Source organism: Balaenoptera physalus (genome assembly GCF_965194825.1).
Source record: "Balaenoptera physalus genome assembly, chromosome: X".
Lineage (NCBI taxonomy): Eukaryota > Metazoa > Chordata > Mammalia > Artiodactyla > Balaenopteridae > Balaenoptera > Balaenoptera physalus.
In genome coordinates, this window is record NC_138903.1 from 95,233,313 (window position 1) to 95,259,983 (window position 26,671).

The window sequence follows — 26,671 nt, forward strand, 5'->3', positions numbered from 1 at the left end:
AGAGAGAGAGAGAGAGAGAAAAAGAAAGAGAGAGAGAGACAGACAGACTAGAGAGATACACAGAGAGAGAGAGAAAAAGGAAGCTCCAGAGTAGGGCCAGGGCAATGCAAGGCTGCTGGTGGGGAGATTTTCTTATTCCCTCCCTTCAGTGGCCTCTCCTTTGGCCCTGGCCCCCAACTCTCCCAGAGCAGCATCCTTTCTCCTCAGCCTTGCTTTGGCTGTGCTTGGATGCAGGTTTGTCCCAGGGCACTTGTTAAATACAGAGTCTGAGGGTCCAGGATGGGGCCCAGGAATCAGCATTTTCACTGCAACAGGACCACAGCTGGGGAAAGGCTGCGGTCGAGCTCGGACACCCTACCCCACCGCACCCCAAGGAAAGGTCCCTGGTCACTGTCTCATCCCCTCACAGCTCTGCCCTCCGAGAGGTGACAGGCAATCTGATAGATTTATTCAGGTGAGTGCATTAATGGGCGCTAATGACTTAATGTGCTGTCCATTCCAGATAACATGTGCAATTTACCAGGACCTTTCGGAGGCTGGGCCTTAACCCAAAGGAGAATTTCCGGCACACACAGCTGGGGGGCGGTGAATGTGAGTAAGGGGAAGGCTCGCATCACGCCAGGTGGGAGGCTGCCGCTGCCCTCTGGCACCTAGGGGTACAGCTGGTTCTGCTGCGGGTCCTGCGGGAGAAATTGAGCTTCACGAGAAGACAGGCTCCCCCTACACTCTTCCACGCCCCAACACTCCAAACTGTTCCAGTCATTCTTTCTGTTCACCGCTGTCTTCAGTAGAGATAGTGGGTCAAAAGCAAGCAGGTTCTGGGATGATGCGTTCATTCAGAGCTGCTCGAATGGGGGTGTCTGTACCTCTTGTGGGGTACACAGGGCCACGGGATAAACACAGTGCACTTTTATGGAGCTTCAATGTATGCAAGGATTTTAAAGCTATGCAATACTTACATGGTAAGTCAAACACCAGCGTACTATGGAATAGAATCTGAAAATTCATGTTTCTGAAATAAATTGTGAGACTTTGAAGAAATCTGGCACTTTGGGCCATTTTGGCCTTCACGGCCGGGTTCTCATTTATTCCGTTCTTAGGGACTCCGTGTGTGCATTGGTAAAAGTTGAGAAGCACTGCCAGTTACAGTCTGTGTTTCCCTAAGTATAGATTAGTTTATCGGATTATCTAAGACTAGGACAAGGGATGGATACATTTTGATGGGGGACAGAGATTGCATTTGGGAAACACCCAGAGCCTGAGGGGTTGTCTAGGGAAGGGCACGCAAAGAGGATCCAGGAAGAAAGGGGCTTATTGAGGGGAGGAGTGGGGGGATGCTAGGAAATCTTGTTCAGCCAACCTCCATCGAGTAAGTGAGATGAGCAGAAGCAGGGAAGGCTAGGGAGCCGGCAACAGCAAAGAGGCCTGGGATTTATGGATGCAAAGAGTGTCCCTCTGACCCCAAGCCTCAGAGAGGCTCCAAGACCCCATTCTGGTCACAGGGCACCTCTGTGGGAAGAACTACAGTTCTTGAATTACAGGGGCATGAATTGAGACTGGGAAGCTGGGAGCTAGCTGGGACCCACAGAATGAGCAGGTGGCAGGGCCCGCCAGGCAGCTGCGTTGGAGGGGAGAGGGCACCAGCCAGCGAGGCTTTGGGAAAGGACTGGCTGGCAGTTTGCAGCTCATCAGCCCAGGAGCTGGTCCCTTAGTGTCTCCCAGCCCACACTGGGTGGGCAGGCTCAGCACACAAAGGGCCACTAAAAAGCCCTCTTAGCGACAAATCCTAGTGACAATTCCTTTGAAATGGCCCTTTTCCGTCTGCATTTTTCTCTGGTTTCTCTCTGGCCTCCTGCTTTCCTGGTAGCTCCCAGTTTCCCAAGGAGCTCAGGAAATCGGGAGGTTCCTCTCGATTTTTCTCCACCCACCCTGTCCCAAACATCAGGGCACTGGTTGGCCCCAGATGCTTTAGGATTGGTGGGTGTCTTGCCAAAAGGCAAGACGGAGACCAAGGGGCTGGGGCTGAAAAATTACAAAGTGAGTGGTTTCCTCCTTGATGGTTCTGATTATGCCATCCCTCCTTCTACTACCCCAGGGCCTGCCTAGCCAACTGGGAGGGGGGGCGGACCTTGCTGCCTTAGGCAGATGCACTTCCTGCTCTTGCCATTGGCCATTGGTGATACTCTGCTCTTCACTTATTCATCTTTCCCTGGATGCTAGTGGATTACTGGATTGTCCCAGCAGAGGCAGGTAGTTGAGTATGTCTCTGGAAAAGGCTACTAGCTTGTCTACACTGTATAACCCCAGTTGAAGGCTGGGAGTCACAGCCTTTTTGGAGACACTATAGCTGTTGCAGTCAAATTGGCATGGGTTCAAATCCTGGATTAGGCCCTACTAACTGTGTGACTTTGTGGAGATTACTTAACCTCTCTGAGCCTTCATTTTCCTTTAAAATAGCCATAATCATAATACCTACTCTTTCATTTCCTTTAAAATAGTCATAATCATAGTATCTACTCTCTCAGGTTTATTGTGAGGATTACACTTGCAAATGCACGCAAAATGCTAGCATGATGCTTGGCCCATAATAAGTGCTCAATAAAAGCTAGCAAGTATCATTATTATTACTATTAATGCTCATTCTGTGGTTGGAATCCAGGTTCCACTACTTATCGCTATGTGAGTCTTGGCTACTTCCTCCTCTGTAAAAAAAAAGGATGATCATGTTCCCTAAGTAAGAGGGTTGTGATAATTGTGAAATGAGTTAATGCATGTAAAGCTCTCAGGGCTGGCTGGAGGTCCTACCAGGGAAGTGGAACTAATTGTATCCCCTGGGATGAAGAACCATCCACCTTTTCCTAGGAGCATTAGCAGAGCGCCCAGCTCAAAGTGAGTGATGGGTCGATAAATGGTAATCAGTATTACTATTATTACTGAAGGCCAAGAGAGTCTCTGTCCATTTATTCCTGGATTCTCAGTTAAAGGTGAGTTGAGTTGCTTGGTTGTTAACTGTCGATTAAAGTCCAAGGTGCCAGTGAGGCTGGGCTGCCTCCATCCACTCTCAGTGTGCAGGGGAGAAAAAGAGTGCCACTTATTAGCTTCTTCTCAATGTACTGATTTCAATAGGAAATAGACTTCTGGCTGGAAGATTGTCATTCGTCATCCAATTGTCATGAGATTTGAAGAGACTAAATGTTTATCCCGAGGGGATCTTCCTCACCAAATTTCAGTGTGACTGGATTGAGGGTCCCAATTTTACATGCAAGTGTTTATTTTGCTGCATTTGGGCACAGGGTTAAGAATGTTGAAGAACCCTCTCTGTACCCTGTCTCCTGCTCTCCCTCCTCCTTTGTTGAGCATAGGGGGTGCAGACAGTTTGTCAAATAACAAAAACAGAAACAAATCCTACTGGGAATTCCCTGGCGGTCCAGTGGTTGGGACCCCGCGATTTCACTGCCGAGGGCGCGGGTTCCATCCCTGGTTGGGGAACTAGGATGCCGCAGGCTGCGCAGCGTGGCCAAAAAAACCCAAATCCTACTATGTGATTCTGGATTCTGGGGAGGGTAGGGAGGGTGGGCGGGAGGGGGAGTTCTCCTTTTGGAAATGAAATCCGCCAATGTGCATGTAGGCTCAAGAACTCATTTTGTCCAAGAGTAAAACAGAATGCAAATGCTACATCACTTCAGGACTTCCCTAGTGGTGCAGTGGTTAAGAGTCCGCCTGCCAATGCAAGGGACACGGGTTCGAGCCCTGGGCCGGGAATATCCCACATGCCGCGGAGCAGCTAAGCCCATGCGCCACAACTACTGAGCCTGAGTGCCACAACTACTGAAGCCCATGCACCTAGAGTCTGTGCTCCTCAACAAGAGAAGCCACCGCAATGAGAAGCCCGCACACCACAACAAAGAGTAGCCCCCGCTCACCGCAACTAGAGAAAGCCTGCGTGCAGCAACGAAGACCCAACGCAGCCAAAAATTAAAAATAAAAATAAATAAATAAATTTATTTTTAAAAAAACCTACATCACTTCAGACAGGAAATAAGCAGGGTGAGAACCAAACGGGGAGCCTTTTAGTAGGCGACTAGGAGGCAGATTCCTCTTGAGAAAGAATGACAGCTACCATTAACTGTGATCTTTACATCCATTATCTCATTTAATACCCCCAATAACTCTGTGAAGTAGGTTCTGCCAGCATCTCCATCTCACAGGTAAGGCTTAGAGAGGCTAAGTGACCTACCTAAGGTTACACCTCTAATAAGAAGCAGATTCTAAACGCTGTGTACTTAATCTCTATTCTCAACTGTACCTTGCCTCACTCCTCACCCAGGAGCCCTCACACATGCATATGTCCAGTGATACAGTCCCTCCCAATACTCTCTCCCCTTCAGTACCCCTTATTTGCTTGTGTTTACTGCACAGCAGAATGACTGGAGACTGGCATCTGCTCCCAGTGAGCCCAGCAAGCAGCAGAAGATGGCTAATCAGAGTTGTAAAATGCATTTGTTTTAGTTATTAACCCGTTGAGTTTTAATTGTAAGAACTGGTACAAACCAACTTATTGGTATGTGTTATTAATGTTCAAATTAATAAGGAACGAACTGGGTAAGGATCAGGGAACTCTGGAGGGGATGCCCCCGCCCCGGAGACACCACCCCAAGGAAGCCAGCTAGGGACCGTCTGGCCGCAAAGAGCATTATTCATACTAGACAGCTGGTTCCCTGCTCCCTCTCCAGTCCCTGGAGGCAGGAGGCCAGCTCTTCCCTGCTTCTCTTCACCTCTCTCTTTTGGAAGGATTAGAAATCAAGTCTGAGTCACTTCTCTAGCTAGACTAGACTTTTTTTTTGGTACTAGCTCAGTGTGTCTGTGGCCCCACGTGTGATCCGTGTGTGTCCCCGTGTGTGTGTTGTGCTCTTCAGAGCATCTTCCTGTGTGTTGGTCTGCCTGTGCGTTTGCCCAGGAATGCTGTGTGTCTCTCTCCCTGGTATGTCTTTACTTTCACTCACCATCCATTTGTAATAATTCCTTCGGCTTGTTTTTCCAGCCTAGGCTAACCCATCCAGATGCAGGGAATTTCCATCCTTTTTTTCACAGTAGGAAGTGCCAGGAAGGAAGCAAAAAGTGTGCTCAGTGGATAGATGGGCAAATCTGCTAGTCAGCTACTCCACTGCTGATCCCAGCTGCGGGGAGCCACAGAGCCCTGCACTGGGAGCTCTCCTCTGTATCCTGGAAATTCCACGCAGCTCACAAGACCATCCTCTTGCCCCAGGATTGCCCCTCAGTAGCCCTCCAGCCTCTTCTGAGGCTTTACCCAAATGCTTAAGTAGAACTGGAGGTGGGGAAGAGATTCCAACTGGGATGGGTCCCCTTTTCCCAACAGCCTCCCTTCCAGAGTCCAGGCACACAAGGGAAATTGAGGAGGGCTCACTTTTCACCCTAGAACTGCTGAGGCTCAAGTGTGCCAATGTTAGTTGTGTCTGCGAGGGGCCTCTGGCGTGCAAAAATTCACCACGCATTTGGCATCACCAGAGGCTTCAACTCCACCCTTTCCTTCTGTTTTTCTTTTCCCTGGCCTCAACTTTGCCCTCCCAGACCCACTGTCCAGTTTCCCAGTCCCTGTGGGTCCCCACTGAGGCTACCTTTTAGGGGAGAAGAAGAGCGGCCTTTCTTCTAGATCCCCAGAACTCCTCCAAAGGGGTCTGGAGCCACCTGGGAGACCAAGAGCCTTCCTTGAATCTCGGTTGCTACATGTTTAGTATTCACAGCGTGTCTCTTAAAAATGTCCTGAGATCATTCATCAGGCACTGTGCTGTGTGCCTGGTTGCTCTCCTTTGGGAGTGTGTGTGTGTGTGTGTGTGTGTGTGTGTGTATGTGTGGTGTGCAGGACCCTCCCTCCATCTGCTGGTGAACACAAACACGCACACACATGTTAACCTCCTTCCCTTCTCACCAAACCAACCGCATGCTCTAAGCGGACCTCTGCCAGCTGGCAGATCGCTCGCTTCCTGAGGTGGGCTCCCGAACTGGGCCTGGGCTCGAAACAGCTCGCACTCCAGTGCTGGGGAGAGGCGCTGCGAGCTGGAGACGGAGCCGAAACTCAAGGTGCGTGTGGACGTTGGCGGTGGCGACCAGAAGGGGAGCTGCAGGGAGGGCCCACCCCAGCAGAAGGCGAGCAAACAGGGGGCGAGGGGGTGCTCGGGGAGGCAAGGTCAGGGGCCGGGGAATGGAGTCCCGAAGCGAGCGTTCCCGTGGCCCCTTCTCGGCAGTTCACTACCCGCCCCCATTACCCCCACTTTCGCGGGTGCACTTCGGAAATTGGCTTGCCCTCTTCGCTGCCAGCAGTTCCCGGCAGAGCCCAGGCGGAACGGTCAGGTTCAAAAAGTGAGGCAGCGTCGGGCTGGGTAGCTGGGTGGCTGGGTTGTATCCTGGGAGATTCTTTCCCCAATTGTCAATTTTGTGCGTATTTTTAGTTGTGACCCGAGCCGGCAGCTGTGCCTTTAAGCCGCGTTCCCATTCGGGGAAACCGACGCCCGCACTCGAGGGTCGGGAGGCGCCGGAGAGGCCCCTCATTCCGTACTCCCCCCTTTCCTCCCCCTCCCCTCCCCTCCCCCGCCCCCTCTCCCCTCCCCTCCTCGGCCGTCCGGCCGTCTCGCCGCCATCCGTCACCTCGCAGCCTGCCGCACTCCTGGAGCGAGCGAGAGACGAGCGAGCCACGGCGATGGTGCCGCCCGCGGCGCAGCCATGGAGCCCGCCCGAGGAGCCCGCGCGCGCCGCTGCCAGCCTGCCCGCAGCCCGCCGCCTGCGCGCCAGCTCCCCGCGTCCCGGGCCAGCTGCTGCCGCCCCGCCAACCTTCGCCCGCCCCGCCGCCCGGCGCCACTGAGCCCCACGCCCGTGCCGGGCTCGGGGACACGGGCGCCCTAGTCCCGCTGCCGCCGCCGCCGCCGCGCCACCGCCGCCGCCGCGCCGCCGAAGAGCAGGAGGAGGAAGAGGAGGCGGAGGAGGAAGGTAAGAGGCGCGCTGCCTAAAGGGAGGCGCACCCGCAGTCTCAGCCCGGCTGGGGGTGAGGCGCGGCGGGAGCGTGCCGCCCCGGGCAGGCTCGGGGAGGCCGGGTGCTTGGGCGCCCCCGGCAGCCGGGGCCGGGGCGGGGGGATTCGAGCGTCGGGCCGCCCGGAGTTTGGGCGGGCGGGGGGAGCGGCCGGTGCTGTGCCCACTGACCGGTGAGTCGCCGGAGTGGCGGGCTCGCCTCGGCCGCTGAGGGTGCGGGTCGAGGAGCCGAGCACAGGGGAGCGCAGCGCGTTCATTATGGAGCCTTTGTGTGCGCGCCGGGGCCGTGGGCACAGTTGGGAGAGCCGGCGAGACGCGGGGCTTGGCTGCTGGGAGGTGGCCCCTTAGTCGGGGTGCCCCGAGAAGACCGAGCCCCTGGGCTGCCAGAAACAGCTGTCTGAAGCATGTGCGTGGTTCCCGGGGCCATGTTCGCACGCGGACACGGACGCACACACGCACACACAGCCGCACTGTATACCCGGCGCTCAGCTTACACAGTCACCCTCATCCAAAGGCGAAACATACACACACACACACACACACACACACACACACACACACACACAGCTACGGTTGCCCCCTCCCACCAGGAAGCAGTCACCCAAACACAAACAGCTACATGCACCCCCTCCCCAGCACCGCTAACACACGTATACACACACACACACACACACACACACACACACACACGCTCGCTTCTCTACTCCTCAGCCGGGTGCTTTGGAGCTTGGAGTGAGTGTATGTGAGTGAGTGTGTTGTCTCAGAGTGTCCCTGAGAAACTACATGACAACTGCACATTACTGCAGATCAGTACCTGCTGCCACCCAAGGCACAAACACATAGCCACCCCCCACCCCAAGCTGCTGTAGACCCCTCTACCAGGGCCCTTAAGAACTCCATTCTGGCCAAAAGCGTTCCCAACTCTTGTAGTCGTGCCCATCCACACCCGAGCTCCTGGGCTTCTTTTGCACACCCATACACACACACTGAAACCACTGCAGGGACAAAAATGCTTGACACCTTCCGTTAGAAGCAGGTGGCGTCCCCACCCTTGTAGCTGCCACCAAAGAGCCCTTGATCACGGTGTACGCTGAATTCTGCCAGACCTGCCCCCTCCTTTTGGCATCTTAGTCCAGCTGCAGAGCCCTGGAGTCCACCGGGTGGTCTCAGCATCCTGCAGCTCTTGCAGAGGGCGGGGCAGTCTCTGGACTCTTGCCCATTGGAGAAACGGCTATAAGAGCAAGGCTCCCTTGGGGGCGCCCTTCTTGGCGTGGAGGGTGGGTGAGTCTATGCTGACTCAGAGAGAAGCCCCGAGTGAGTTTTCCCACTGGAAGTCTTGGGGTAAAAGGCACACACTTTGGCCTTGAGGGCCTGGGGTGCTGTGGCGATTCAGCCACTGGGGCCCTCGGCTGGGGGACCTTGCCCCTCCTTCCCTTTCCCTGCCCATCAAGCTCACTGCAGGAGAAACGGGGGAACCCAGCCCTCAGCTTCCTGGGAGCTGAGAGGCTTCCCAGGAAGCCTTTGCTATTTCCACTGAGCGAAAGGCTCTCAGCTCTCCCCCGGGAGACCTCAGCAAGACTTGGCCATGTCCAGGCAGACATGCCAGCTTCTACCCAATTTCGTAGCTTATTTTTTTTTCACGTGAGAGAAGCAATTCAATCTCAGCAGCTTGGCGTGAGGGCACCCCTGAGGTGAAATAAGACATAATGTATGTGTGGAGGGGGAAGCAGGTTGGGGGGAGGGAGGGAGGACTAGTGCGTTTGACGGGTTTAAGTGGAGATGCCGAGTCAGACTGTAGCCCTTGGTAAAATCGTGACAGAGATGCTTCGACGTCAGAACTCCTTCCCTGCACCCCTCCCGTCGGCTGCTCCAGGCGCCTCTGGGTCCCCTCCCCCACCCCCTTAGGCGCTTAGGTAGGGCTTTGCTCCAAGCTCGATCAAATCTGAAGACAGAATCCCTGTCTGGCCAAGGTGTTAATAGCTGATGGTGGTTTATTGCCTTCACCCTTCAGTTAACATTTGCATTTTCAAAGGAGGCTGAGGAGCGGCTCCGTTGGTGGTGATTTCAGGCACCTGTGGCAGGACCCAGGCAGGAGCCGCTGTGGATGGATGGGATGGATGGCATCGACCGTCTCTGTCTGGCCCCGAGTTATGCGTGATGTGTGTGTGGGAGTGGGGATGTGGGAAGGTGGGATGTAATTATGGAGGACTTGGAGGCCCACAGAGAGAAGGTTTAAATTGATGTGAGAGGCAATTGGGAGCCACTGCAGGATTCTGAGAAGGGAGGGATATGATCCGAGCAGGAGAGAAACACTCCTTGCTGCGTGTGGAGAGATCCTCCCCTCTCTCCCACCGGCAGTCACCACCACAATTGCCTTGTAAGTGTGAGCTGATGACCACCAGAGAGAGGAGGCGGGCCAGAGTAGGGGGGTAGGTGCCCCAGGTTCCTGGCTCTTAGTATCTCCCGCATCTGAGGTGCCCTGCAGGCTGGCTGGGCTAGCTGCCCGGAGCCAGCCAGTGCCCCCATAAACATCAGCTAGTGATGCTGTCGTTGCTGTGGCTCCTGAGAACGCAGTGGAGCTGCTGCCTCCCTGGGTGAGGGGGCTGGGCACTCCTAGGAGGCTGTAGGCCCCATTTTGAATGAGTCTGAGGACCTCGCTCTCTGGTGAATGGCGCAGTCCCAGGGTCTTGGGAAGTGAGCTGTGTGGCCTGATCGGGGGATTTTGCCACCAACTCAGTCCTTTGGGAGCCATGGTAGGTTGAAAAAGTGCAACAGGAAAGCCCTGGGATTGCTGATAACAGCAGCAGGCTGGGCAAGGCAGGAGGGCGCAAGGGGTCGGGGTTGGGGGGTGTTCAGGGGGGCAGGGGCAGAGGAGAGGCGTTGGTCCGGCACCGCCCCACTGCAGTAGTACCCCCGTTGGTCCTTGGAGGGAAGCACAGGTGGATGCAGGACAGCAGAAGCACTCTGTACCCCCCCCCAACTCTGCAAAAATGATTGGGCTCCGCACCCAGCACCAGACGAGGCACCCTGAGAGGGCAGCACCAATGCAGTGGAAGAAGGATCCCTGTTCTTTTGGAGCCTTTAGGCTAGATGAAGTCACAACACACACACACACACACACACACACACACACAAATTGCACACGGGACCTCCAAACAGACATGCACACACAAGCACGCTTGCGCTCACATGCACATACGCACACAAAAACACACACACCTGGAGCAAATTATGGGAAATGAGGCTCATGCTGACAAGCTCAGCTTCTGGGGGTTCTGGGGGTTCATGCCTTCAGAGGCCCTGGCGATCCCTTTTAGGGGGAGCTGAGAGGGTCCCCATCGATACTGGGTGAAGACCCTTAGCTCTGACAGGCCCCTGGGAGGAGGCCACTCCCAAGATAGCTTCAGCTGTGGTCCAGCCTTAAGGCTATTAGCATTCGAAGCAGAAAACTCTGTTCTGGCTCTTCTCTCAAGGACTTCTGTTTTCCTTCTTACCATAAATTCAAAAAGGAAAACACTCTCTTGCATTATCAGCAGCCAAAACGAAGGACTCTGAAAATGGGCTGGACCTTGCAGCCCTGCTGTGAAATCTGAGGGCTGGGGCGTAGGGAGGGGAGGAGAGGGGAGGGGAGGGAGCAAGGGGAGGGAAGTGCACCACCTTCCCTCCTTTCTGGTCCCCCTTCAGCTGAGCTGGTAAGGAGAGGGAAGGGATCTTGGGGTCCTGTGTGATTTCCCACCCACGACAGGCAGCGCCCCCTTTTCTGAGGGCACCATCCTTACGATGGAACGTTAACAATCCAGTGGCACGCCAGCGCCTGCTCCCCTGGGCAGTTAGAAGAAACGAGCTTGGAAATCAGTGTGGGTATGACACGGGGGCAGGGGGAGGCGAGGGAGGGGTGCTGCCTGTTACATGGAGGAGCCGGTGTGCTTGTTGTGTTGCGTTGATGAGCAGAGGTGAGCAGGTTTCCCTGGGAGCATCCCTAGCTAGTGACCTTTTCTGAGCCTCGGCTTTACCTCGGCATTAGCCACACTGCTAGCCATCGCTAGCTTTTTGAAGATGCCCTCTGCCTGGTTGTACTGTTTGGGTCTCCTTCCACCTCAGTGACTCCTCCTTTTTTCTCTGTTTTGCTAGTTACTCCTCCTTAGCCCTCAGATCGGGGTGTCCTCTTCCTCTGTGTCTGCTTCCTCTGTTGGCAGCTGGGGGTCATGGCTTCCCCTCTCACCCCTCTCCTGGGCGCTCCCACTTCTCTTGCCCAAACTTAACCCCTCTCCGCTATTTCAGTCCTCTATTTCCATCTTCTTGCTGAACCTTTCCCCTTGGATAGTCTGCCATCGTGTCACAAACTCAGCGTTCACAAACTCATCTCATTGTCTCCCAAAGATGCCTTGCTCTTCTGACCTCTCTGTTACATAGCTTTCTAGTCTCCCAGACTAGAAACCTCAGAACCATCTCTGATTCTACCCTGGTCCACCCTGACCCTGCCACCACCTCATGTCTGCACTGTACTAGTCTCTTTCCTTTCTGGTCCATAATACACCTGCCAGATTAATATTCCTAAATATCCTTTATTCAAGACATGTATGAGCAATGTCTTTGAGAGGATGATACCTGTGGGGTAAATTTTAGCTTCCTGAGCCTGGTATTCAAGGCTCTCCTTGAGTGGGCCCAACACTGTGTATTCTTTCAAGCTTATTTCCTACTCTTTGCCCACATCGTGGATTCTCACATTTTAATGTGTCTCAAGATCGCTTGGGGGAACTGTTAAAATGCAGATTCCTGGGTCCCACCATCTGAGCTTCTGCTTCAGTAGGTCTAGAGCCTGAGTCCAGGAATATGCACTTGAACAGAGTCGCCCAAGTTGTTTGTTCATGTGCCCGACGCACAGTGACGCCAAGTAAAACTCCGAAACGTCGGAGTTTGGAACAGAGAAAGGTTTATTGCAGGGCCAAGCAAGGAAGTCGCATGGCTCATGCTCAAAAACCCCGAACTCCCCAGTGATTTTGGGGGGGAAGTTTTTAATAGGCAAAATTAGGGGTGAGGGCTGCAGGATGTGTGACTTTCCTCTGATTGGTTTCTTCTGATTGGTGATGAGGTAGCAGGGCGGTGCTCCAGGAATCTTGTGCTCAGCCTGAAGTTACCATCCCGCAGGGAGCTTTAGTTCCTGCAGAAGAACTCAAAGATATTGTTATGTACATTCCTTGAGGTGGGGCCAGGTTCCTGCCCCAAGGCTGCACTATTGTTTCTGGACTGCTCCTCCCTTGTTTCTTCACTCCCTCCCTTCCCTGATTTGCAACTGTTTGAATCTGCCCTTTTGAACTCAGGGAGGTCTAGGGGGCTGAAGACTTTATCCTGCAAATAAGAAACTGACAGACGCCTGAAAGGCTTTTGTGCCCTGGAGGGCCCCACCGGGTCCTGCTCAGTTTCAAAGTGATTCTGATGTTCTTGGTCTGCTTGAGAAACACAGTCCTACGTGGACCCTCTACTCTAGCCAAGTTTCTTTTGTCAGGCTCTCCTAAACATGTCTTTTGTACATTTTTTTAAAATTAGTTTATTTATTTATTTTTGGCTGTGCTGGGTCTTCGTTTCTGTGCGAGGGCTTTCTCTAGTTGCGGCCAGCGGGGGCCACTCTTCATCGCGGTGCGCGGGCCTCTCACTATTTTGGCCTCTCTTGTTGCGGAGCACAGGCTCCAGACGCGCAGGCTCAGTAGTTGTGGCTCATGGGCCCAGCCGCTCTGTGGCATGTGGGATCCTCCCAGACCAGGGCTCGAACCTGCATCCTCTGCATTAGCAGGCAGACTCTCAACCACTGTGCCACCAGGGAAGCCCTTGTACATTTTTTTATTGCAACTGTGCTCTTGTTCATGCCGTCCCACTCACCAGGGGCGCCCTCTCCTCTCTGCCTGTGCTCTACTTCTATCCAATACCACAATACCCGTCCTTCAACTCTCATTCAAATTCACCTCCTCTGTGAAGTCTTCTCTGATCATTCTAGACTGAAGGCCTTTCTCTCCCTCCTCTGAACTCCTCCTGCACTTACTGTCTCTAAAATACATTTGGTAAGTGCATCACTGATACACCTCACTATTATTGCTTGAGTCATTAATTCATATATCCCTCACATGCAAATATAACTTATTATATGTGTATGTCTGGTCTACATTATAAGTTCAACAAAGGAAAAAGCCTGGTGTTTTTCATCTCTTTTTTATCTCCATAGCACACAATGCCTTACACAATGTAGGTGTTCAATTAGCATTTCTTGGGTTGGATTGAATACTAGTTAATAGTAGATAGGGATTCTATCATATCTCCCCCTGCACATCAGCTCCATAAATGTTTACTGAGCACCTATTATGTGCAAGGTGCTGTGCTAGTTGCTAGAAAGGATATAAAGATGAAGGAGGCCTCTTGTCTTCCTCAGCCTCAGTCATCTTTGCATTTACAAGGCCTAGTGCATACAAGAGGTCCTTACTAGATATTTATTGAGTAAACAAATGAATTAATGAGTAAGTGAAGAAATGAAGTTCAGACAGGAATCATTTGAGCGAGGACATAGGGTAGGTGTCATAGAGAAATGAGGTAAGAGTAGAAGATAAAGCTAGGAAGGGAGTCTGGGATATAGTGGATGACTATCTGTTTTGTTTGTTTTTGGCCTCGAGGCATGCGGGATCTTAGTTCCCCCACCAGGAATCTAACCCACGCCCCCTGCAGTGGAAGCAAAGGTGGAGTCCTAACCACTGGACTGCCAGGGAAGTCCCTTGTTTTTGCTCTTTATTATGAACATTTCTCCCCCCAAGTAGAGAAAATAGTATAGTAAGTCCATATACTCATTATCAACATTAAGTAATTACCAGGACTTGGTCATATTTACTTCATTCATCTTTTTTTTTCTTGGCTGAAGTATTTTAAAATAAAGTTTAAACATCAATTATGTCATTTCACCCCTAATACCTCTCTACGCATATTTGAGAAGAATGGATGTTTTCCCATATAACCACAGTCCCATTAGCACATCTAACAGTAACAATAGTCCTTTTTATTATCCATGACCCAGTCCATACGCGAATGTCCTCAGCTGTCTCAGAACATGTGTTACAGTTGGCTTGTTAGAATCAAGATCCAGAAAAGCTCTGCACATTACATTTTGTCATTATGTCTCTTAAGGCCCTTTCGACAGTCCCCTGTCTCTGACTTGTTAGAGAAGTCACGTTAGTTGTTCCGTCCCCCATCCCACATTCTGGTCTGCTTGCTTCCCCTTGTTGTCATTTAGCTTGTTCCACTATCTCCTGCATCTCTTGTAAGTGGAAGTTATCTCTAGGCTTCATTAGCTTCAGGCTCACTCTTCTTTTTTTCTCCTTTTTTTCCCCGATTTGGCAGATTGATTAAAAGGGGGCCATCCTGGAGGCATGAAGACCAGTTAGGAGGCTGTTACAGTAGCTGGCTGGGGATAGAAAGAAGGAGGTGGATGGATGCATTTTGGAGGTAGAAGAAACCTGATTTACCTACCAATGGAATGAGTGGGGTGAGGAAGGAAAGAGAGTCAAAGGTGATTCCGAGGTTTTGAGCCTGTGTGATGGGGAGAGTAATAATACCATGATATCATATCTGAAGGGTAGGTTTTTAATGAGAGCAGCAGGAATCATGGTTAGATGAAAGGAGGAGCTTTCGCACAGCAATAAGCCATCTGTTCTGTTTTTTCCTGATAACACTATCTTTCCCAGAAAGCTTTGATTAGTGGTATAGCTAGAAATTTGGGCCCTCTAGAAAAAGAAAATCGGAAACGAACTCCTCATTTTTTGTTAACTGCCAAATAATTAAATTTCCAGGCCTCGAGCCTTGGAGGAGGGGTAGTGTGTACACCAATGGACAGAGAAAAGGTAATGCTGACATCACTCTGGCAGATCAGCCAACTGTCCCATTTCATCATGGATATCACAGTCACCAGTCTTGGGTGGAGGACCGAAGGGTGCCAGGGCTTGGGATATCTGTAGACTCAGCCAGTGAGCATAGCTCAAGACCCAAGTCCTTCCTTAGGGTCCCCTGAGGTCTCCATCCCACACCCAATTTCCATCCAATAGGGAGCCTGCAGCCTCTTAAGCCCTCAGTGGGCCATGGCAGCAATGGTCCTGCCAAGGTCAAAGATTGCCCAGCAGCCCCGGCATATTCACTGGGCTCTGAGAAAGTCCCCACATTAGTTGCCTCAGTAAGAACATGCTTCAGCTGTTGAATCAGATCAGGTGAGCACTACTGTCAGCTCCATCCTATTGGACCCTCATCCATAAAACCTCTCCCTCCACCTTCCCCCAGCTCATCTTTCTTCCTGCTTTCTCTTCTTCTCCTCCCTCCCTGCTCCATCTCTTCCAGCATACATTTATTCTCTTGAGTTAATCAGACACTGGCCCCTGCAGCCCATCGTGTCTCAGACTGATCACTTAGGCAGCATTATTGATCGCTCTGAAAGCCTTAGGAGGTAGGAGTGGACTGAAAACTAGAGATGCAACAGCCGATTGGGCTGGCTAGGGCCTCTCTGGGCAGCCTCAGCTCCTTAACCGCCGGGAATGTCTTTTGAGAAAGTGGAGGCAACGGACGGAGAAGATCCTCAGAGGGCCTTCATTCATCTCATCCTTCCTTCTTCATTTTGGAGTTAAGGCAAGGGAACAGGAGTCTCTCGAGTGCTCCTGGGTCTGGCCCAATGCCAATGTTCTGGTGAGAAGGAGAGAGCCAAGGGTCTGCTCTTTAGAAATTCATAATTTAGCAGAAAAAATCATACTTATTCGTATGAAGCAACTAAGAATAATACAAGTTGGGAAATAATTATGTACCACGTTACGTGCTCTCGACAGTAAGCGTCATAGGGGTTCAGGGCACAGAGAGAGTGAGCAGTGTGGGCTGGATTGGAGGGAGAAGGGCTTCCCAGAGGAGGTTGAACTTGAGTTCGGTTGTGAATAATGTGTGAGATTGAGACTGTTGGCTAGAAAAGGAGCAGGCTTCCAAGGGGGAGGCATGGTTATGAAACTGTGCACCTCAGATTGGGACTTGAACCCACGGTCTTTTAACTGAGATCACACACGTGGTCTCAGGACTTAATGAAGCTCAGGTTCTTGATGTCTCATCTAAGAAAGAATTCAGTGAGAGACGAAGTGATAGGTAAGAAGTGGATTTATTTAGAGAGAAACACACTCCATAGACAGAGTGTGGGCCATCTCAGAAGGCGAGAGCGGCACCAGGGTATGGGGTTGTCAGTTTTTATACGGGTGGGTAATTTCATAGGCTAATAAGTGGGAGGAATATTCCAGCTATTTTGGGGAAGGAGTGGGGATTTCCAGGAATTGGGCCACGGCCCACTTTTTGACCTTTATGGTCAGCCTTGGAACTGCCATGGCACCTGCGGGTGTGTCATTTAGCTTGCTGATGTGTTACAATGAGCATATACTGAGGCGCAAGGTCTAGTGGAAGTCGACTCATCCGCCATCTTGGACCTAGTTGGTTCTAATCCGTTTATGTCATGTCCTCGGGCTATGTCATTCTTTTAAAGGTTGTGCCCTGCCCCCTTTCCTCCTGTTTCAGTTAGGTGAAAGGCAGGAGGTGGAGAGCTCGGTCATGGTGTGATCAAGGAAGAGTGAGGAGATCTGACTAGAGGAGAGGGTGGGTGTGGAGGTGCGGTGGGGAAAAATGACTTACTGGGGAAGGGGTACCTGGATTTAGGGGGTCTTTGATGTCAGCGTAAGGAGTTTGGACTTGAGGAGGCCCTGGAGGGCTATTGGCTGAAGTGTTTTAGGATGGGTAACCCTGCCATAGGAAGCAGACTTGATTGGAATAAGGAGGGATTGCTACCAGCTTGTAAATTACTACAGCAATCCAGGTGAGAGGTACAATAATTAGGGTGGTGGCAGTGGGCAGAGAGAGGAGGGTCAGATCCAAAAGGCATGGAAGGCATTGGCGTGGCTGGTAAACCACTAAGTAGATTCTCCTGACTTGTTTTTGTCTCATCCACACCCTCCTCTTAACCTCAATACTGACACATTCTTTTTGCCCCCAGGCCTCAGGGCCTTCACGTGGCAGAATTTCACTGGAGCTAAGACAACAATGGGTTAATTGAACTATCCCGAGTAAAGTAGATTTGCACCCGGGCCTTCCATGCCCCGACCTGAAAGAGTGAGCAATGGGGAGTCTGGCCGCAGAATCTGGCTGAGAGGACAGCTGAGCTGGAGTGCTGAGTCCTACACCCCCAACAGGGAGGCTGGGGGCAGGGGCTGTCTGTTTCAAGCTCCCAAGACCTGTGGGAGGGGAGACACCTTTCAACCGCCCTGGTAGAATCAGGTTGAAAACGCCTCTGAGCGCTTGGGATCATCCCAGTGGAGGTCACACCTGTGCCGTGGCATGGCAAGAGCTACCACAGCACTTTAATGCCAGCTGGAGCCCTGTTGTTACAGCTGGTATGAGAGAAATGAGCGAGGAGCTCACAGGTGGGTGGGAGGGTGATGGTAGAGGTCCCTGCCTGCTCATTTGCTTCCCTCACCAGCTCTCCCCTGCCTGCCCAGCCCACTGAATTTCATCCCTGGGCAGGTGTCTCGACCAAGTCCCCCATCCCTGGGTAGGAGGGGAATAGAGAACTGCGATAAAGGGATATTTGTGGGACTTTAGCCCCCTTCCTCTTACCGGTTCTTCTTGTGGGAGGGAATGATGTCTTCTAAAGATGAATGAGTGGAGAGTAAGTCTGCCCAGGCTGTGGGCTCCTAACCGCCAAGGGAACTCACCTCTGGGGGCAGGACCACCCAAACAGGCCTCTTTGCTCTGATCCAAACCCACTGGGAAAACAGAGGAACAGATGGCTCGACTGGTGGATGAACACGCGCACGCGTGTGCACACACACACACACAATGCGTGTCGACCAGCGGTCTCCAGCATTTCCCTGCTGGAGGTTTGTGTTCTGATTTCTGATCAGTCTTCTGGTTGCTGGTTTGAGGTAGGGGTGATGGTTGGAAGGAGGGTGCTGAGAAGTGGGCAGGTATCCCGAGTGGAAGATGCTCATGGAAGTGCGGGATTGGGAGGAGGGAGTGCTAGTCGCTGAGGAGGGTGATTGTCCCATTTATGACCCTTCATGTGGAAAAGCCTATTGAAAGTGGAAAAGAAGAGGGCATGGTGGTGCCAACTGGCTTAGGAGGCAACCAGGGAAGTGTCAAGACCTCTCATTTTGGAAATCCTGCTGCAATTTGCACTCTGCTTCTCTCCCAAGTTTTGTCTTTTCATGTATCCATTTCCCCTTCAGTAGTCATTCTCTTTATCTTCCCCCTTCTAACCCAGACCCAAACAAGTCAGTTACAGATGAATTTCCAGTTGACACAGGGGGAAACTGAGGTACCCAGATTATTATTTTTTTTTCCTTTTTGGCCACGCCGCGCGGCATGTGGGATCCTAGTTCCCCAACCAGGGATTGAACCTGTGCCCCCTGCAGTGGGAGCTTGGAGTCTTAACCACTGGACTGCCAGGAAAGTCCCCCAGGTTATTTTTTTAATGGGACTTGCCTCCGATTCTGTATCAAGACAGCCAAAGTCTGGATCTTGCGTTTGTGGGCTGGGACTTTGAAAACCAGCCCACTCACAGGGCTGGCGAGGGCGCTGTGTGTCGCATTGACTCTGTTGCCACTCTCGGTGAAATCACAGAGAATGCAGATATGATTAATAAAGCGAGTGTTGTTCCATATTCATCTTGTCACCTGGAGTCAAGCTGTAATCTTTCTAATACGTAGGGAAATCACTCACTGACAGAGAAAAGGGGGGGGGCGTTTAAACAGACCCACCAGCCTGCTGTTGCCACACAAAGTCCAAATCAGATTGGCTGTTGAGTCTTTTTTCCTTTTTCTTCCCCCCTTTTCTCTCAAGTGGTTTCTACAGTCCGTCTAAATACAGCTTGTCCTGCTTTGGAATTCTGGGTGATGGCAGGAAATGATAAAGCCTGGCCTTTAACCTAAGCTCCAGTTCCATTTCATGATTACCTTTAAGGACATTTTCTCTTAGGAGTTTACCATCACTGTAGATTCATCATAGCTAAAGCGAAACTGAGGATCTCCTCTCCAACCTTTCCCTCCGCGCTGATCTCCAGCCCTGAGCCCTTCCCTGAATCTCCACCTCTGTTAGTGACACCATCACTCTTTCAATAGCCCATGGGCTGAGACTTGGAATCAGTCGCTCCCTCCCCACTCCCATCAGTCACCACTGTGTCTTGGCAGTTCATCTCTCACAGGTGCCTCGTGAATCCATGCCTTGTTGACCATTCCCACTGCCGCCATCATAACCCAGGCTCTTGTTACCTCGTGCCCAGATTACTGCAGCAGCCTCCTGACTGGTCCCTCTGCCTGTTACACCTACCCCCCTTCCCGCCAAGTGATCCTTCAACACTGCTGCCAAAGGACTCTCCTTAAAACATCTTTCATCATGTCACTTCCCTGCTCAAGAGCCTATAATAGCTCCCTTTTGCTTACAATGTCAAATAGAAACTCCTCTCCCTGGTATCCAAGGCCTGCCTTCCACAAGAGCTGAGCTTCACCATATAAATATATGTTCCCTCTGACCTATTTCTTCCTGACCCCGAAGCTCCACGAGTCTCCTTACTCTCTGTGCCCTGCTGTACCCCACTCACAGCTTACTCCTCTCTGTGTACTCATCTTCCCGCTGTTCCTCCATCTGCAGGGCCCCCCTTTTTCTCCACCTCTGGAAATCCTTCCATTGCATCCTCTAACTAAGACGCTCAAGTCCAACCTCTGCTGTGAAGCCTTTCCTGATCATTCTCACCCTCACTGGTTGCCCTCCTTTTTTTAATTATAAATTTTCCCTGATTATAAAAAGTAATACCTATGCAGAGGGGAAAACTGAGAATACAGAAAAATATAGGAAAAGAAATTGTCACCCACAGTTCCCCCTCTTCCATTTTGGAATCCAGACAGCTAGGGAGTCAGCTCTTTACGGGCCTCTTTTTTTTTTTTTTTTTGGCTGTGCTGTGCGGCACGTGGGAATCTTAGCTCCCCCGGCCAGGGATGGAACCTGGGCCCCCCCGCATTGGGAGCATGGAGTCTTAACCACTGGACTGCCAGAGAAGTCCCTTCAGGGGCCTCTTTGATCCATGTACCATGCCGGGTGGTGCTGGACACACGGATACATCGTAGGGGCTCAACAAACCCTAGTTAGTGGGTGGAGGGGAGATGAGCCGTACATCATCCAGTCTGTACCTCTCTGCCCATTGCGGAGGGAAGAGCGGCACATACCTAGGTGGTGCCGCTACCTCCTCTTCCAGGGGAGGAATGCAGCCGGAGAGAGGGCACCGCACATCCAGAGAGAGCGCTGAGAGGTCAGCGTTCCTGGTGCCCTGGAACTCTGCTGCCTCTGATGACACAACCCCCTTGCTCGGTGCTGGGTTTTTTTCCCCCTTCAGGAAGCCCCTGGCTTTGAGGTGAGAGCTTTAGTTCATCCCGGTGGCCAGAATGAGCTTTTCCTAATATGTTGGCATTAAGTTGCAAGAGTCAGTAGCTTACTTTGTCCACCATATCAAATTGAAACGTCTCATCCTGGCCTTGGAAAACCATCTGCCAGTTCACTTTCTTTCCCCATCCCATCCTGCTAAGGTATCTCTCATGGTTTCCCAAATTAACCCCTTCACTTGAGCCAAGCCAGCCAGTGTGCCATACCCTCAAAACCCTGCTTCCCTAGTGGAAGGATGTCTGACAGTAGGTTATTTGCTACCAGCATCCCCCCACCTCGGTCCCAAGCCCTACGTAACATAGTCCCTCTACCTTGAATCCTGTCCCTGCTTCTCTCCACCGCTGAGGTTCGTGACCCCATCGACACACGCTGCCACTGACCTGAGACTCAGTGTGCAACCTTCTCAGTCTTTGTATAATCATTTTGTATTAAAATATTATGTGCTTGCTATTATATTATTATATCAAGGTGTTGCCCAGCTAGTTCCCATATGCATTCTGTGAACAGCATTAGGCAGAGTAACTACTCTGGAGCCGGCGTTACCAGTTACTGTATTCCATGGTTTCGAAAACACAATTTTAACCTTTTTGAAACTGAAATGCTTCTTGCAATCCATGGTGCATTGTAGGCTAGCTGGCCAGCATCTTTTCTTCCTCAGGGAAACCTAAGAAAATGTTGCCTCTAATTTCTAGAGTCAATGAAATAATGGTACTAAGTTACTTAACCTCTCCGAGGCCCAGCCCCTTTCTCTGAAAAATCTGTACTTACATCAGAGGACTGTTGTTGTGAGGATTCAAAGATAGTATTTATATAGCACTTAGCACAGGGCCTGATACTTTGGTGGAGGCGGAATAAATGTCAGCCATTGTAATCCCCCAACTTTATAAACTGTAAACCCCTCAAGGGCAGGGACATACATACTTTTTGCTCTTCTAGCAGATGGTGTGATGTAAAGGGTAGAAAAAGGTTCCCTTTCCAAAAATATCTCCTTTACTAGACTGCCAAACAGGCGAAATTTCAACATTAATCACTCCTTTGAGTTAAGGCATTATCTCCTGAAAACCTCTGTTAAAATGCAAATATGTCACTTGGGAAGGTAACACATTAATTCATTAGCATTCATGATCCCATTAGTGCAGATTAGTTTATCAGATCAACTAGCTGGTGCGGAGCAACCTGTGAGAGCCCTAGTCAGGGGGCTAGTAAGATACAGGACTTTAGGTGGGAGTAGAGGATTGAGGGGGACAGGCAGTTCAGAGCTTGGGCCACCTTCCACCTGCTCTTGCCTTTTGGGGTTGGTTTGTCAGCAGGACTGTGACTCTGGTCTGCAATCAACTAAGAAGGTTCTCAGTGACAGACAGAAACACATGGATAGAAGGAAATGTGAGGTTGGGAAGACAGTCCTAGAAGATCATCTAGTTCAGTCTCCCTTTCACGTTTTCACTTTCATCAGCAGGGCATCCACTGCCTCCTAAGGTAACCCATTCGATTGTTGAAAAAGTCAAATTAGAACATTTTTTTTATATTGACCTGAAAGTCTTTCAGTAACTTCTTTACTGCCTCTTCCTCCTGGCAGCGCCTTTAAAGTATCTGAATATAGCTATTAGGTTTCTTCAAGTCTGTCTGTCCTTTGACTTTTATTTGCTTTGACTTTTCTGACTAAATCTGTCACTGAACCGAACTTGGGTCCATTCCCTGTGCACAGTAAAGCCAATCTACTGATACTGGTTTGTGGTGAGGGAAGGTACAGTGTTTATATGCAGGCGTCAAGCAAGGAGAATGGGCAGCTCATGCTCAAGAGATGCCAACTCCTGGATGGCTTTCAGGGAAGTGTTTTTAAAGGCAACATTTGGGGTGAGGGCTGCAGGGTGCATGGCTTTCTTCTGACTGGTTGGTAGTGAGGTAACAGGGTGTGGTTCAGGAATTTTAATCATCAGCCTTCTGGTTCCAAGCAGTCTTGCGGTCAGCATGTAGTCACCATCCTGGAGGGGGGTAGGGGGGAGGGGGTGTCTTAGTTTCTGCTGAACAGCTCAAAGATATGCATCAGATTGTTACGTATATTTCTTGAGGAGGAACTAGGATTCTGTTTTATGGCTGAACTATTATCATTACTTTTATGGCTTAAATGTTTTCCCTTTGCTTCTGCATTCCCTCACTTCCCTAATTAGTAACTGCTTATGCCTGCTCTTTGGAACTCAGGGAAGGCCTAGGAGACCTTTTCCTACAGACAAGAAACAGGGACACAGAGGGACTTTCATACCCGGTAGGGCCCCACAGGGTCCTGCTCGGTTTCAGTCCCCCTTTTTCTTTGATACTCCTCAATCCTGAGGGGAATAGGGGCAGGACAAGAAAGGGAATAACGTTCTGGATAGAGAGGATAATCATAAACTCTCAGGGGAGCTGGGTTTTAGGGGGAGTTGGTTTCAAATCTACCCAGTTTGCGCAACAATTTTTTTTTACTTTATTTATTTACTTTTAAATTTTAATTAACTTTTATTGGAGTATAGTTGCTTTACAATATTGTGTTAGTTTCTACTGTACAGCAGAGTGAATCAGCTATACGTATACACGTATCCCCTCTTTTGGATTTCCTTCCCATTTAGGTCACCACAGAGCATCGAGTAGAGTTCCCTGTGCTAAACAGTAGGTTCTCATTAGTTATCTGTTTTATACATAGTAGTGTATATATGTCAATCCCGATCTCCGAGTTCATCCCACCCCCCCCCTTGGTATCCATATGTTTGTTCTCTACATCTGTGTCTCTATTTCTGCTTTGCAAATAAGTTCATATGTATCATTTTTCTAGATTCCACATATAAGCGATATTATACGATATTTGTTTTTCTCTTTCTGACTTACTTCACTCTGTATGACAGCCTGTAGGTCCATCCATCTCTCTGCAGATGGCACAATTTCGTTCCTTTTTATGGCTGAGTAATATTCCATGGTATATATGTACCACATCTTCTTTATCCATTCCTCTGTTGATGGACATTTAGGTTGCTTCCAGCTCAGTGATTCCTTTTGTGGTATGGTTGTACAGCTGAGCTTCTTAACCTGGAGGTCCATGGACCTCCTGGAATTGTGATGTAAAACCTTGGCTAAGTGTGCCTACATGTCTTCCACCCTGTGTTCATAACATTCAGTACTGGTCCAGGACCTAGAAGAGGCCTTAGTTCATTGGCCTCATAGCATCTTAGTCACCATTCTTTGGTAACACTCCGGTTTGTGAGGATGCTTCTTAGGGGTCTTGTCCAGAACTGAACAGTCCTCCTGGGGTCCTCTAACCAGCACACAGCAGACACAGTGATTTTATGAACAGCTTGATATTACATAGTTCTCACCTTTGGAGAGCTGTCAGAGAGAACATCTTGTTCTCAGGTAACCGACCCTCAACAGGATTAAGTCACCTTTTTCAAAAGAGCTGCTTGCTACCTACCCCTCAGCTCACCATGCTGAAAGTCTCTCAGTTCTTTCAACAGGAGCTAGTTGAGGTTCCTACACTACCCTTGTAAGCTGCTCTACAAAAAAGAAAAAAAAAAGATTCTGTGGCCAAATAAGTTTGAGAAATGCTAGATCCCCTTCTTAGATGTTCACAATGCACATTACCATATTAAAGGCTCTGAGAAGTCCTGCAGTAGAGAAACCTGCTATCCTTGTTTAAGGTTTTCAGTATGTGTTTGACCACAGACCACCGTCCTTCTCTTTTCCTTCTCAAATACAGTCTGTGAACATCCACACAATAGCTTTGGCGGATTCAGCTTTCAGTCATGACCCAGCAATTCACACCCAGGTGCACAAATGACTCGCTGCACCCAAGGTTCTGCAGAAATGGGACAGGGCTGGGAGAATTTTGCGGTGGGGAGGGACAGGGAGAGAGCACTGGGAGTCTGGGAGAAAGCCTCAAAATGGGGAGAAAAACAAGCCAGGGGATGCTGGAGACTAGCTCCCCCTACCTCCCAGTTTTACCACGAGGCCGCCCTGGTAGATGCTCTCGGCTCTGAGCCAGCTGAGCAGAGCAGAGCAGCTTTGGCCAGGCCAGTCCCCTGCAGGGCCATTTGTGGTCATTGGCTTCTCAGCTGGGGCCTTTGCACTTTCATTCCCTGCCCGCTGCCCTCCGTTCCCTCCCTGGGCCTCTGGAGTAGTTTCAATTTCTCAGTCTACTAGTTGATCCATTTCATTTGGGTCATGTTCTTTCCTTTTCCCTTCAGTGGGACTGAGGAGGCTTTTGAGTTCTCTGTTGCCAAAGGAAGGAACGAGAGGATGGCGTGAGGGGAAGGCAAGAAAAAGAACATGGCCTCTTCTGCAGGACCCCGGGCGAGTCTGTATCTTCCCTGCGTTCTCAGAGCAGGAACGGGCACTTCTATAGCCATCGCTGGGCCTTGGGGAGGTAGCAAGGATACCCCCGGAGGCAGAGAAGACTCCTGTCTTTTGCCAAGAGAATCTAGGAAGCATTGAGGGTCAGAAAGGCAGGGGGTGCCCTCTGGGAGCCAGAGGGACACAAGGGTGAAGGAGGCCAGCTGATAGCTGTTGAAAGTAGCTCCGGTGAGAGAGAGACAGAGACAGAGAGAGGGAGAGGATGTGTTTAGAGGAAGTACACAGACTACACATGTACATGCCTGTGTGTGTGAAGGTAAATCTGCAAGGTTGTTGAATCTTTCCTGACTGAGGAGGCCTACGGGACACCTGGACCTCTACGGGACACCTGGACCTCTGCAGGGGCGTCAGGGTCACAGAAGTGACTTGTCAGTAGGGAGAAGGGATGAAATCTCTGTAGTGCAGTAGCCCCTTTCACCCTCAGTGAAACAGACAAGATGGAGCAGGGTCATTTCCCTCCATGCAGGGTGCAGGAGTGTGAGTTGTATGCGTGAATGCACGCACACGCAGCTGCCCCTGGGGACTGGGCCCCTGGGGACCGAGCCCCTGGGGACTGACCGTGCAAAAGGCCTCTCAGTGGATCCATTTGAACCCCCATGCCCTCCCCCACTGCCCGCAGCCAGGAAGGGCTTGCTGGTACTGAGAACCCCCCTAGGATCTGATCTTGCCTAGTTTCAATGCCTCTAATGCCAGTGACTCAACCTTCTCGCTAGGCAGTTTATTCCGCTGCCTAACTGCATCAAGGTTAGGAAATGGGCTTTTCCCTCTCACTAGATTCTTTCTATTTTTAGACAGGAAGACCCCAGGCTTTCCTTCTCTCCTCTCTCTCCCTCTCTCATGCCAGGTCACTGAGGCCTGCAGTAATAGTCCACATTCCTACTCACACAGAGACCCCCCAGAGTTTGCTTTGAAGCCTCAAAATGTCCTGACCACCCTGCAGTTTGGATACCACAAATGCCCCTTCCTGCTCCAGGACCAAGATTTCCTTTTCTCCGACATATGTGGGCTTCAGCTTTTGCCTGTCAGGGTAGCTCCTCCCATCTTTCCTTTTGACTTTGCTGTACCTTCTCCCCTGCAAAGACTCTCTCCACTACCCAGAACCTGCAGAAAACCTGCCAAACTCCCCACTCCTGCTTTGGCCTCCCACCCCACCCCGCTCATCCCCTTGGAAGGTTCGAGACTAGAACATCGTGCAGTAGAAAAACCCATGTCCACTCTGCAACTCTCCATCCCTGGCAGCCCAGTAGGTCGGGGTAGTGCAGTTAAATGGGTTGAAAAAACTTGAGTCCTGGGGCAAGACATCCCAACAGTTTTATTCTACAAGTATGGTCTCAGGATTTACTTACGTCCTGTGTTACGCTACATGCCATGGGAAACTGAAGACTGTGACATGGGCTTTGCCCTTTGGACACTTGTTCTCAACTACTTCCAGGGGAAAAACAAGGAGCTTCCAGGTGAAACATCTTTTTCATTCAACCAACAAAATATTCAGTGATTACTTCTAACGTGTCCCGCCATGTTATAGGCACGGGGAACACAGTGGTGAACAGGATAGACAAAATCCTTGTGGAACATACATTTCAATGGGAACATATGTTTTGAAAGCCAGCAAATAAATATTAACTACTTGTATTGATAACTGCCAGGAAGGAAAGAAACAAGGGGCGGAGATGGAGAGTAACAGTCAGGAAAGGTGTTTCTGCAGAGGTGACGTTTGAGCTCAGAATTGAATGGCTCAAGGACAGTCCATGCTGTGCCTCAGACAGAGACTTCATAC

The 26,671-nt window shown here is 50.7% G+C and overlaps 1 protein-coding gene across 2 annotated transcripts in view; it reads left to right on the top strand.

Moving 5' to 3' along the window:
* The first annotated feature begins 3,599 nt into the window (after positions 1 to 3,599).
* The window catches only part of FRMPD3 (FERM and PDZ domain containing 3), a 131,169-nt gene continuing 108,097 nt past the window's right edge, over positions 3,600 to 26,671 (top strand). For both annotated transcript variants that reach the window (XM_082447496.1, XM_082447499.1), the window contains exons 1-2: positions 3,600 to 6,099; positions 6,671 to 7,002. The gene's annotated coding sequence lies outside the window, so the exon portion shown is untranslated. The remainder of the gene's footprint in view (positions 6,100 to 6,670; positions 7,003 to 26,671) is intronic.